Source organism: Melospiza melodia, chromosome 6, assembly GCF_035770615.1.
Source record: "Melospiza melodia melodia isolate bMelMel2 chromosome 6, bMelMel2.pri, whole genome shotgun sequence".
In the NCBI taxonomy this organism is placed as follows: domain Eukaryota; kingdom Metazoa; phylum Chordata; class Aves; order Passeriformes; family Passerellidae; genus Melospiza; species Melospiza melodia.
Window position 1 is genome coordinate 7,151,516 of NC_086199.1, and position 14,840 is coordinate 7,166,355.

Sequence of the window (14,840 nt, forward strand, 5' to 3'; positions counted from 1 at the left end):
AAAGAGCATTTCACCTGTAAAATGTTCTGTATAAAGAGCAGAGCTGACAGAGGAGTGAAGAGTTTGATTAGGAAATTAAAGTCACAGGATAAAATTTTACAGACTGTTGGCACAAGGAGGAGAGGCTGCAAAATCCTTAGCTGGACAAAGCTGAGGAAAAGACATGGAACTGTGGTTTAATTACTCTGTCTGGGGAAGATTATATAGAGATTAAGGGAAGTGCATGTTTGCAGAGATAACACAGCTTGAGGGACAGCCAGGAGATCAGAGGTTGTTCAGAGGTTTGCCACTCATCCAGTGCCTTTCAGCAAGTGAAGCCACAAACGGAGGCACTGCCAGCACTCACAGGCTCAAACTGTGCTAGGCCAGAGCAAAAGCACAGCTTACAGCATCTGTCTGAGCATGAAAAATCAAACCTTCATTGTGATTAGGATAATTCTAACCTAAAGATCAGCTTAGACATGCACCTACGCTGAGATAGCACAGATGGATTTGCCCATGCTCTGTGCCCATCAAAAGCTGTGTTCCTGCATCCATGTGGGGCCAAGCTCCAGCAAAAAAAGCCCCTGGGAGCAGAGTATATTGACTTTGAATCAGCACCAGGCTACTGTGATAACACAGCTTTTAGCTGGAATATACCATGGACACTTATGCTGTATGAACATGGTTTGAAAGGTGCTTGTATAATGAAAGGAAGCATCACATATTCCTTTTTTTTAAATATTTATTCAGTTATATTACTGCAGGATCACAGATTCGTTTAGGGTATAAAAGACCTCTCAGATCATTGAGCCCAACTTTTGGCCAAACTCCACTTTGTCAATTAAACCATGGCTCCAAGTGCCACATCCAGTTGTTTCTCGAACATCTCCAGGGATGGAAACTCCACCATTTCCTCAGGCAGCCCATTCCAATGCTTAACAACCCTTTCTGTGAAGAAATTCCTCCTGATATCCAACTCAAACCCCCCCTGGTGCAGCTTTTACCGAGCATCAGTTTTCTCCAATAAATTTAACTACAATCTTCCTCTTCCCTCAGCAATCCAGGGCCTCTGGGAAAGCTTTGTATTGAAAACCAGCTGCTGTAAAAAGCTGGCTGCTGCAGTCAGTGCAGAGACTTGGATCCAAGCAGGATCACAAATCAGGACATGGTAACCAAGAGCACACCCTGCTGCAGCAGTGCAGAGCAGCTCCACGTGTGTTTTTCTCAACCTCTTGTGTCCATCTTTGCTGAACATCTGGAGATAGGAACCAGCTTTACACAGATATTCCAAATTAGAGTCTCTGCTGTTTTCTAAAGCAGGAGCCTTCTCCAGCCTTTTTATCAATAGTTGTGAAGACTTTCCTCTAGACTTTCCTCTTTCAGATCTCACGCCCTGTGTATTAAATTAGTTGCAGGATTATCCCCCCCTAAAATTTACATGTAAATTCTATGTATTCTACCTGAAAGAGCTGTTGATGCAATTTTCCCACCACTGAAGGGCACTTGTCGGGAGACATCTCCATGGTCTCTCTCCAGTGAATATATTTTCACAGGCAACTTTTATGGAAAATCCTTTCCTTAGGATTTTTCCTCCTGAGAAGCTGAGAGGCCTTAGGAACAGAATGTAAACATTGATTATCTGCTGCTGTGAAATGCAACAGGTGCATCTGTGATTGGTCTCATGTGGTTGTTTCTAATTAATGGCCAATCACAGTCAGCTGGCTTGGACAGAGAGCCCAAGCCACAAACCTTTGTTATCATTCTTTCCTATTCTATTCTTAGCCAGCCTTCTGATGAAATCCTTTCTTCTATTCTTTTAGTGTAGTTTTGGTGTAATATATATCATAAAATAATGAATCAAGCCTTCTGAAACATGGAGTCAGATCCTCGTCTCTTCCTTCATCCAAGAACCCCTGTGAACACCATCACGATATATGACTATTTTTGTAAGAGAAAACAGGAGTTCTGGAAAGTCTGAAATGAATGAAAAATGCAAATCTTGAGTTCATCTGCCAAATTTCTATCATCTCTTAGGTCTGTCTCTGCCCAACTCAGCTCCTTTGTGCTTCAAATAAAATACATTCTATTCAACATGGCCAAACTTAAACAAAAACTCAGGGGAGAGGGCTGTGAATTTATATTTTTTTATCACTGCTGTGGATTTGTAACCCTCATTTTTCTGCCTGTACTGTGTATAGTTAATGAGCCCCTCGGGGCTTTTCCTTTTGGAGGAAACTTCAGACACTGAGCGCTACTTGGAAAAGTTTCTATCCATAGCCAGATATTTGCAGTGTTTAGGTGTGAGCAAAGATCTGTAATTAAAATGGTTAAATGAAAAAAAGGAGTAAAACATCTGAGAAGACAAAGCTGGATTTACTTTCCCTGAGAATATGGTGAGGCAATGCTTTACATTAACAAATGCACATCCTGATTCTGTGTTACTAATTGGTTTATGTTAATGAATTACAAAAAGGACTATTATAGAATTTGCCACGTGCACTATTTTGCAAAGTTCCACAGCTACACAGAAATGTATCTGAGCAGATACCTTATGGTACTCAAAATCTGGGAATAAGGCAGCTGTAACACAGTCAAAACAAAGCATTAGGACAGGTAAAGGATTGATAGAGATTTCACTGTAAAACTAGGGGAATTTAAGGGCTCATTTGTTAAAGGATGCCTTAGCTTTGTTCTCTATTTTCCACCGGTTTGATGGTTGCACTTGGGAGCAGATTTCCCTCACTTGTAATGACTTCGGGGAACGAGGTACAAACTATGGGGTGGAAAAGCCACCTAGTGGTACAGGGACACGGCGCCAGGCAGGAGCAGGTACCCATGAATTCCAAGCAAAGGTTTGCTCTCATGCTGGGACAGCGTGCCCTGGCATGTTATAAAGAGAATTTGTTATTATTCATGGAAGTCTGGAATGTGCACTGTGGGTGCATGAAACCCACATGTAAATTAGAGAAATTTTCCAAAGGACAGGACCATGAAACTTTGTGTTGGATCATTGCCTGTTTTATATGTGCTCTGTAGACAATAACATCTCATTAAGAGCTATTTCAGAGAATTAAGAGGATAAATTAGTTTGCCTCATTTTTCTTTCCAACTGTCCAAATAAATGTAGGAGTTGCTATAAGCCCAGCTGCCCAGAGCACAAAAAGAGGAGAAAGGTTGTACAGACAACACCCACCTGTACTTTTTATTTTAACTTTCATTGTGTCATAGCTTTGAGGCAAGACAAGTCAGTGCATTTGCAGAGCTAAGGCCTGGTTATCCATATCTCTGCTCTGGATCCACTGGTGATTTTTCTGAGAATAATTTCTACATGTGCTGAGGAGAGATGGGAAAGCCATCCAATCTGGGGAAACAAAAACTCACCCTCTAGCAAAAGGCTGCTGGGTGGGGTTGATCAGGGTTGATGAACATGTCTCAAGCTGCACCAAGGGAGATACAGGATAGAATTAAGGAGGAAGTTTTTCACAGAAAGAGTGGTCAAGTACTGGAATCATCTACCCAGGGAGGTGGTGGAGTCACCATCCCTCAATGTGTTTAAAAGAAGACTGGATGTGGCACTTGGTGCCATGATCTAGTTGAGGTGTTAGAACATGGGTTGGACTCGATGATCCTAAAGGTCTCTTCCAACCTAGAAATTCTGTGATTCTGTGATTCTGTGAAAGGCTGAGAGTGCTGGGGGATGATTCCAACAGCTCCATTCCTTCAGGACCCTTCAGCTCAGCACAAGCAGCACAGAGTTATTGCAAGAATGAAGGCATATCTCCCTTTGGCACACCAGTGATTAAACCTGAGCCCGGGTAAAGAGTAACAGAACAGGCAGTATGTTCTTATCTAAACAGTCAAAATGCAAAGTCAAGCCCGTGTGCTGAGCTTTGGGGTTTATAATGCTAAGATTTTTGCAGCTTTGTGCTCAAAGTGGAGTGTTCTCTCATTTGCAGATCCATCTGTGAGCACACAGAGCAGGAGCTCTGCAGGCACAGGGGATTGATTACACACCTTGCACAGCCAGGGCCCACAGGGTTTTTCAGCTGTTGAGTGGAAGGGGAGAGAGGGGAATGACCCTGCCAGGCTACAGCTGGGTTAAATAACTGCTGGAAATTGTGGGACTGTACAGCAAACTCACCAGAACCCTCCTGAGTGCAGCCCCTCTGTAACATCCAGCTGTGAGGATCCAGCAGCCCTTCGGTCACTGCCCACCTGAAACATCAGGGAAAGGGAATATGGCAAAGCCCTCAGCTGAATAAGGGACAGATAGGAATGAAGGGGACTGTGAAAATGAAGCCTCTTTAGGTAAATGAACTTCATCTTCAGAATAGGAGGCTTAACAAGTCAAGCTAGGAAATTAGAGTAATTACCCCTAAATGTTTAATTACATAAACGCATCTGCAAATACATGCCAGACCTGAGCTTTCCAGCCTGCAGTAAATGCATGAATGTGCCGATCTGTGCATCAAATAAATCACAGCATTTAGGAATATAAACTGACAGAACTGCATCTGTTGAGCTAGAGGAGGAGGGAAGACATGTAGGAAAATGCCTGCAAGCACCAGCACTGCCCAGTGGAAATGGACTTTGGCAGTCAGGGAGGTCAGTGGGAGTAGAAGGGACATGGACCAAGGCTTGCCCAACTGATCCCAACTGGAATCGCGAGGTTTTGATTCCTTGCCCAACAGGAAATGAAATTTCCATTCGGGCAGGGAAACGAAATCTTGCAAAACGGAAAACAAAGACTTATAAACACTCTGGAAAGGAGATATGATCCGATGAAATGCAATTGAAAAATCCCAAACAACCCAGAAAATTAGGACATTTAGTGACACCAAGAAAATGGTCTGGGAGTAAATGAGGTGCAGCAATTGCAGGGACATAGACCAAAGCTTACCTATTGATCCCCACTGAAATCACAAAATTTTTTGTTTCCCTTCCCAAAAGGAAATTTCCTTGTCTCCGCAGTTGATGGCATTCCATGCCTTTTGATGGCTTTCACTTTGGTCAAGATTGATTTTTGATTTTTTTTTTTAAGTATCCATGCTGTGTCCCTCATATCTTCCCCTCAAATTTGTGTCTTCCTCCTTGATTTTTTTCACCTGCTTTTGCAATATCTGAGAGGTTAGTTTTGGCATGCTTTGGTCCTTTGCACTGCAGATCATTTTCTGCCAGACTACTTGTAGTCACTAAAACTCCCGACTTTCTTTTTGATTTTCCTTCAATTGCATTTCATTTGATGATATCTCCTTTTCAGAGTGTTTGTAAGCCTTTCTTTTCGGATTTGTGACATCCATTTCCCATCCCAAAAGGAAATTGGAATCTTGCGATTTCAATTTGGACCAATAGAGGAGCCTTTTGATGGCTTTGACTTTGGGAAAGATTTTTTTTCTTTTTTTTTTTTTTTAATTATCTGTGCCATGTCCCTCATATCTTCCCCTCCAAGTTGGGTCTTCTTCCTTGGCTTTTCCCCTGCTTTTGCAACATCTGTGAGCTTAGTTTTGGCATGTTTTGGTCCTTTGCACTGCAGCTCATGTCCTCACAGCCTATTTTCTGAATTTTTTTCCGTTTTTTTCAATTGCATTTCATTTGATCCTATCTCCTTTCCAGAGTGTTTGTAAGCCTTTCTTTTCAGGTTTGCAAATTTCATTTCATGAAATTTCCTTTCGGGAAGGGAAAAGGAATCTTGCGATTTCAATGGGGACCAATAGAGAAACCTTTGGTGCATGTCCCTGCCCTTGATGGCATGCCATGCCTTTTGATGGCTTTGACTTTGGGAAAGATATTTTCTGTTTTTTTTTTTTTTTTTTATTATTATCCATGCCATGTCCCTCATATCTTCCCCTCCAAGTTGTGTCTTCCTCCTTGACTTTTTCCCCTGCTTTTGCAACATCTGTGAGCTTAGTTTTGGCCTCTTTTGGTCCTTTGCACTGCACCTGATATAATCCCCGTCCATTTTCCTTGTAGTCACTAAATTTCCCAAATTTCTTTTTTTTCTCCTCCAATTGCAATTCCTTTGATGCTATCTCCATTCCAGAGTGTTTGTAAGTCCTTCTTTTCTGTTTTGGCCTTCAGTGGGGATCAGTTTTGGCAAGCTTTGCTGCATGTGCCTGCACTTGATGGCATATGGCCTGCCTTTTGATGGCTTTGCCTTTGGGCAAGATGTTTTTCTTCTTTTCTTTTTTTTCTTTTTTAAGTATCCATGCCATGTCCCTCATATCTTCCCCTCTAAGCTGTGTCTTCCTCCTTGACTTTTTCCCCTGCTTTTGTAACATCTGTGAGCTAGACCTTGGCAGCTGCACATCAGCCCTTAGTACACAGCTGTGAAATGAACTTGTTTTCTTCCATTGCCTTCTGCTTTTTCTGCACGGACTTGTGATTTATGGGTGTATGGTGGGCACCCATAAATAAACCAAATAAACCAAATAAATCAGTATTGGTAAATAAGTAAATAAAGAGCACTGCTGCTTCATCACCTTGACCGGAGACTGGAGGAGGTTTCCTGAGTCTCAGCAGCGAGTTCAGATGTCTCTGTGGGTGTTAACAGGAAAGAGCTGTGGCACAGGGAAGCATTGGATCAGTAACATTCAGGGTTCCCAGGAAGCTGTGACATGAGCTGGCACACATAATAAGGTGACAGCAGCTTTACCACCTCCATACCCACATTAGCCAGAGCACAGCGTTGCTGTCCCAGCCCTCGGGTTGGTGCTGGTGTGTCCTGTCTGGGAGTTTCAAAAGAGAAAGTAAATAAGTATGTATGGTGGGTCAGTAAAACTGATGCTGTCTGGCCAAAGAGGCACTGCTGGGGATTGATTTTCAGTCTCCAGCTCTGGCACTGGGGGCTGGAAGGGAACCCTGCCAGGCAGCCAAGTGCAGCCGTGGTTGCCTGCTCAATGCACATCGCTGTTTCCATGCTGGCCACTCCACTGAGCAAACACAGCTCCGTGCTGGCAGGGCCTTCTGTTTGCTCTCTCCAGCTGCAGCTTTGCTTTGTCTCTGAGCAGCTTTGCTGAGATTCAATTTAGGGTCCCAAAAAAGCTTTAACAAAGCTCCAAACTGCAAAGGCAAACAAAAGAGAGAAAAATAAATAGGTAATGAAAGGTAATGAAATAGGTAATGAAATTCTGCTCTGTGACCATAATAACTTGGGATACTGGGAAATTGGCTTTAGCAGAAGCTGCCACAGTGGAAATCACTTCAGAAAAGCACTCCTGCTCTCCAGTGTTTCATCTGTGGTGTGTGGGTGAGACATTCAGCATCCCTCTGCATCCAAGGCCTGCTATTCCAGCCAAGTCAGGCAGGGAGCCTTGCAGGGCCTGCGAGATTTCTGCAGCAGCTGAAGGGATACTGTGTGACACAAGACCCTTTATCTGGGGAGCAGCTCTGTTGCCTGTATAATACACTCCCAGAGCAGAAAACATGAGTCAAGTATTTACCCTGAGATTTAGGCTGAGCACTGCAGTGATCCTGAACAATAGAGAGTTCCCTATTAGTGTTAGGTTTTAATGAACAAGCCTAAACTGAGGAATGCTTCAGCTCTCTGTGTAACCAACCTCATGGCTTAAGGTCCTGATTACATTTTTTTCTTTATCAAAACCAGGTCATGTTTTGTAAATTTTCTTCGCAGCCATAAGAATCTCTTCTTTTTAAGGAATTTCTTTGAGTCAATGAAGATTAGACACTCTCTTCTACCTATTGCCTGAGACTGTGCCCTGTTTGATTACAGGTCTTATAATTCAGAACTGGAAAAGCAAAGTTTTCACATGTTTCTCGTTTGTGCTCAAAACTGTGGTTTGTGGGCCTGTGCAGCCCTGCCAATACTGCCTTGCTCCCCCTCTGCTTCTGTCTCCATGTTTCCTGTAGGGAAGTTAGCTCTTGGAGGAATTTAACCTTAACAGTCTAAACGATTTGTCCTGACATGCAATAGCATTTTCCAAGCAGAGTGTGTATGGGTAGACCTCATCCACTTTGAGTTTAAAAAGCAAAATAAACCTTAGAGTGCAGCTCCTCTGGTTGTTCAGCCTCTCCCTGGTGGCTCTTGCAGTATCAGGTTTTTCAGGTAGTCCATAGTGGTCTCTCCCACCTTCATCTCACAATCTTTTAGTTGTTTCTAAAACATGCGAGGCTTATCATTCCCTTCAATATCTTTGTTCTTATCAATCAGGGCTATGAAAACGCCTATTGCTTTTTCAGGTTTCTAGGGAAACACCTCCTCCTTTAACTTCTTTTCTAATCCAACTTGTTGGCAAAATTCTCCTTTAGACACAGAGGGAGAGGCACGGACTACAGACATAAAAATCCTGATTTCTCTTGTTTCCATAGGCATTGTCAGATGTTATTGTGGAGCAGCAATATCCAGCACAAGCCCCTGCTCAGTGCTTCTGTACGCAGGCAGCATTGATCCCTGCACTGCTAAATAGGGTGTAACACAAACCAGAGTTAAGCTGCACAGCAAGATCCCTTCCTTCTGCTGCTTTAACCCTTCCATGTTGAGGCCGCTTTGAGAAGGTTTGACTCCGTAATGCTTAAAAAGACTGAAAAACAAAGCTGACAGCCAGTGCTGGGTATCGGCTCTGCCCCAGAAGCTGGGGGGACACGTAAGCCATCGGTGCTGACTTTCAGCCCGTTCATGTCTGGTGCCTGTCCAGCCTGGCGGTGATTCCCGCTCGCACGAATCCCTCCCGAGGCTCCGCCGGGTGCCCCAGCAACGCGGGCTCCCCGCTAGGTGTCAGCGTCCCTCGGCAAATCACCGCCCGTTAATTACAAGCCTCTAATGAGGCTCCCTCATTTAGCCAGGCTTCCAGCGGGCTGCTGGGGATGCTCCTGTACCACACACTTTCCGGAGGAGGTTGGCACCAAAACGCTTCTGGCACCATTGGGAGGATCTGTCGGCCCATGGGAGCCCACCCCAGAACCTGGCACTGCCCTCCAAACAGCCACTCTGGGCACCGGAGGTGTTTAATTGTATTTATTCTGCCAGAAATATTTATATTTATAATTAAACCTATTAATAGAAATATATTTATAATTATTTATAATTATATAATTTATAATTATATAATTCATACATTTATATATTTATTGGTAATTTAGAAATTAATACGTTTATAATTTTATATATCAACCTATTATAGATATACATATATATTTATATATATATAAAATATATTTTATATAATATAAATATATATAATATTTATATATCTATATATAATATTTATATATAAATATATACATAGATTTTTATATGTATTTATATACAAAATAGATACATAAAATAATAATATAGGAATATATATTTTTATATTATATATATGTATTTATATATAATATTAATATATAAATATAAATATTTAATATACTATATATATCTATATATAAAATAGGTACATAATAATATATAAAAATATATTTATTTATATATTTATATATAAATCTGTTTTAGATATACATATATATTTATACATATATATTTATATATTTTATATAATATAAATATATATAATATTTATATATTTATATATAATATTTATATATAAATACATCCATATATATTTTATATGTATTTATATAGAAAATAGATATATATCACAATAATATACAAATATATATTTTATATATTATATATTTATATATAATATATATGTAATATTAATATATAAATATATGTATTAATATACTGTAAATATGTATCTATATATAAAATAGATATATAATAATATATAAATATCTATTTATTAATCTATTTATATATACACATATGTTTACAATATAAATATATTTATACATATATTGATATTTATATTTATCATTTTAAAAAGTTTTATATATTTTTTTTTAATATAATTGCATATTACCTGCAGCTGCTCTGCCAGGTCCAAGGGTCCAGCAGCCAGTGCCAAGTTCTGGATCTGACAAGAGCCTGGTCTGCTGGGACTGAAAGAGTATTTCTATTTCCAGTTTATTTGGTTGCCTGCCTAAGGACAGCTCAAGAAGCTAATTGACTGCTGAAAAAATAAGTAAACTTGTTTTCTTCCTCTTGCCTAGGAAAGGAAGATGGCTGAGGATGAGAGCTACCACTTCTTGAAATCCAGAAAAAAATCCCCCAAATTTAATTACAGGAAAAGCTACTTTATTTAATGAATCAGTTAGCTTTATTTGTAAGTGTAAGTTATGTGTAATTTCCTGTATGTATTCAGCTACTTTGTAGAGTAAAATTAAATTTTAAAGCACTCATACACTCATTTTTAATTGCAACCCAACATGACCTAAGAGAAAAATAATCATGTTAAAAAAGAATCATTATTGCACCATTTCTAATAGTTTTATTTAAATATAATTAGGAATCTGAATAAATATATCTAAGATACAGACTCACTGGAATAAGTAAAAGCCACAGGTGCCTTCCTGGTTAGTCACATCTAATTTACTCTGACAGCCCCTAAATATAATCATCCTTTAAAAATTGAAATTACTATGGAGAACCATTGCAAAAAGAAACTTAAAATAGCAGAGAGATATTTTAAATTAAGATTCCCTGATTGTTGAACTTTGTCAAATTCATCACTTCAATCTGTCCCTGAAATGTACAGTTAATCACCTCCTCTAAACACAAAGAACAGGAGGTGATTTCCCTTCTGCAGCTACATCTCTGGATTCAGCTTCTTCATTACATTGTAATTACAATGGATCTTCAAAGTTGTCATGAAAATAAAGGATTAGTAGAACTGAAAATGAAAGTTTAATGGCACAGACTAAACCTCAGCTATGAGCAACTTCAGCTCTGGCCTCTTACCCCGATCCCATTTCATTTTTGGACTTGTCTGAGGTGAATAAAGAGCACAGCGCAAAATTATGCAGTGAACTTTGTTATTGAAACAGCATGGGGTAATGCTTTGAGCTTGAGAGGGATTGGCATTTTGGTTTAGTCCATGGTGGCAGTGGAATATCAGCACTTTTGTGCCACACAGGCTTTTCTGGGGGGGCTCATCAGGCCCTTGGAGATGAATTGTTTCATTGCTCCAGCAAGCACACACACTCTCACACCCAGCTTACCTCCCTTTGCCCTAGCAAGAGCTGAGTTTTGCCCTAAAAATGGTGGTTTTTTAATAGAAACGCAGTCTGCTCAGTACATCTGCCTGCAGCTTGGTTTGAATCTCCCGGAGAGACCTTGACCCGGATTTTTGTTGGGGTTGGTGAAACATCTGGAGGCCTGTGCTGGACCTTGCTGTGTAAGGCCATGCTGGGACAGCTCACTGCACATCTGCTGGGGAGCAGCTGCTCCTGCTGAAAAGTGACACTGGAGGGTGGCTTTGGGGAGCAGATACAAGGTGACACTGGGGGGTGGCTTTGGGGAGCAGAGACAAGGTGACACTGGAGGGTGGCTTTGGGGAGCAGCTGCAAGGTGACACTGGGGGGTGGCTTTGGGGAGCAGCTGCAAGGTGACACTGGGGGGTGGCTTTGGGGAGCAGCTGCAAGGTGACACTGGGGGGTGGCTTTGGGGAGCAGCTGCAAGGTGACACTGGAGGGTGGCTTTGGGGAGCAGCTGCAAGGTGACACTGGGGGGTGGCTTTGGGGAGCAGCTTTGTACATCAAACACCAGCACATCCCGTTCCCCCATCCCTCGCTCTGGTGCTCCCAGCCCAGCCTGAAGGTCTTTTTATGCCTTGAAATGAGCTGTTGGTTGGTTCAGGTCCCTGAAGGACAAGGTGGCTGCAATGGTCAGCGGGTGCCAGGGCCAGCACCACAGTCCTGCCCAGCCAGAGTGTGGTGGGGAGGGGACCAGGGACAGAGCACACACCTCAGGGGCTGGGGACAGGGGAGTGGGCTCAGCCACATCACAAAATCACATGATTAAGATTACTCCCTTTGCATTGTATCTAGTGCTGACATGCCCACAGGATGCATTTGTTCACTAAGCTGATCTGATTGATCAAAAAGTGCCTCCATGGAAGAGGAGAAAGGAATGGAATATCTCACTTAGGAGGGACCTACAATGAATATTTCATACAACGGCCTGACCAAAAGTTACAGCTTGTTATTAAGGGCATTCTCCAAATGCCTCTTGGACACTGAGATGTGAAGGCCACCTGGCTGGAGGTGGTGGGGAAAGGACAGAAATGCATCTTGGATCAGCAGCGTGGCCCTGCATCAGCTCCTCCACCTGAACCCTGGCCCTGCCAGGACTTCATTGCTCTTCACACTCACATTTCCCCCTCCCTGCCCTTGTCCTCATCCACATGAGCATCAGCTCTGCCAGGGACTCCTCAGCTCCAGCCTCCCTCCAGATGCTCACCCAGACCCCAAGGAGGCTCAAGCACCAGTTTGAGCAGCTTAGGATTGAACAGGCCCAACCTCTGCTTGTCTCCACCAGAAATGAGGTCCTGCACAACAACTGCATTACCTCTGACACCTCCAGGGCCATGCACAGGCTCTCTTACCCTTTTTCTGCTGGTGGCAGTGATATGTCCCTTTTCCACAGGAGATTCCTGGATTTTGGGCACTGCAAACCTAGAAATAACAATTGTCATCATCACAGAATTTCTGCTGTGTCTTAGTGTTCTCCTTTGACCTTGTTTTTCAAATGCAAGCAGTACATGATACATGATAATGTATTACATCAGGCTATGTATCAGTAGATATTCTCCGGAAGTTTAAATTTGGAAAAAGCTTTTGGCTTATTTCTGCAGAATAAAAGCCAGGATTCACTGTATGGCAGTGGGGAGATGTCCAGTATCTTTGGATGCTGCATGTCCCAGCACCTTCCTCTGGTGCCCAAAGCTGGCAGGGGCAGCTCAGCAGCCCCTGTCTCTAGTGTATACCTGAGCAAGATCTGGGACTTGCACAGAACCCATATCAGGAGCAATTTAGGAGTGATAATGAAAGGAGAAGTCCTGATTGGCAGAGGGAACAAGGGGCTATTCTGCCCTCTGAGCCTGAGCCCAAATCCAGCTGTAGGAGGTGTGACCAGCTGTCTCTGAGCCAGGCTTGTCTCCAGCCCTAATCTGGGTGAGTTCACCCTAACATGGGGTGCAACACCCCCAGGATGGGGATGGAAAATTGCAAGGCTGTGGGGAGACCAGGGGGTCATGGGGTCCCACCTGTAGGGCCCTGCAGAGTCTCGGGGGTGAAATCACAGCAACGCTGCACCAATCCTGGTGATCTAACCCCAGCTTTGTGCTGGCATGGCCTCTTCCCTGCGGTCATTTCCTTCCCTTTCCTTGACATGGGAGGGTGATTGCTGATATTTGGGCTACACACAAAAATAATATGAGGGTGGTTTTTTTCTCCTGCAAATCCAATCAAAGTGTTGCTCTGGGGTCAGAAGATGAACAAGCAAACCTGTGGCTGGGACTAACACTGGTTGCTGCCTGCATGGAAAGGGATTGTTGGAACATGTGATACCTGCGGAGCAGAAGATTCCCCTGACAGTGCCTGACACCAGGGCCTCGGTGGCCAAAAATAGCTGGATCTGTTCACAGGAGGATGATACCTGGGAGGCTGAGGCCACACCTCGAGGAACACTGTGTCCACACAGTCAGAAACTCGAGTGCCTCATTTAGCATGCATTTCCCTGGGTTTCAGGAAAACTGCTTGTAAATAAATATCAGATTGTTTGCTTAGGAGAAGAGGACTCAGCTAAAAACCTGCTGTGTTGTCATGAGCATTTGGGAGTTCAGGGTCCTCACAGTGGGGTAAGGGAGAGGATGTGTCCACTAACACTCTTTAAAATAGACCGGTGTGCAAATGACAGAGCAATTCATGGACTCCAGGCAATGCAGGACAGTGAACGTCTCTCAAAACATGGGATCTGTCCCCACACGAGTTATAACAGATGACAGTTTACTAAATATATCTGCAATGCCAAAACAAACAGCACTGCATTCCAAAGCAAGAGGTCACTGCAGTCTGCCTTCACAGGCCACTTCTCCTTCTGATCTGCTAGAGACTTTGACCAGGAGCACTGAAAGATGAAGCAGAGGTTTGAGTGTGTGTGTGTGAGTGAGGTTTGCCAGGGAGATGGATTCCCATTTTGGCAAAATGCCATCAGTTGTGCTTTCAAGGGTCACTGTAGTACCTCATTATAGTGCCTACCTATCCCCTGTGACCAAAATAGTCTCAGTCACCCAGAAAATCTTACACAACAGCAACTTGACACAGATAAGGACAGAATGAATGAGACTTTCCAGCTAGAGATAAATTGGATAAATGTTGAAGGTAATGAAAAATTAATTGTATCTCCTGCCCTGCAGAACATTTTAAATATCATCTGCTTTTCAGGCTTGTGCATAAATACGCATAATTCTGCATCTTTAATTGAAATAAGTATTCAGCTCAGCTGTTTTTTCTGCTGACAGCTCAATGGAGTTACTCTGTTAGTGATCACTACAATTATTTAGTGGCACTGAGATCCTGCTAAGAGGTCTGAGCCATCCTCTGAGACTATAGAAACCTGGAACCAAAATATATGCCCAACAAAAGAGCTAAAATGCCATAATAAATTCTGTAGTAAAGAAAACCCCTTTGTATGAAAATATCAGCCCAAGGGAGTGAAGAACCCACAACAAACTGAAATTTTTTAGAAACCATAAATATGATTACCTCAATCCTCCTTGCAAATCTCAGCCAACTGAGTCATCAGTGAAGAAATAATAATTTTAGTGGGATTCCTACATGGCCCCCTGCACAGCTCTCATCCCGAGTGGAGCAGTACATGGAGCAGGGCAGTGTTCAGGCAGGCTGATGTTTGCCTGGGCTTTAATCCCCTAGCAGACAAAATCCTGAACTTGAATGCATGGAAAATTGCTGTTGATAATCTTATTTTGAGGAAAAAAAATTATGTACTTCAACCAGCA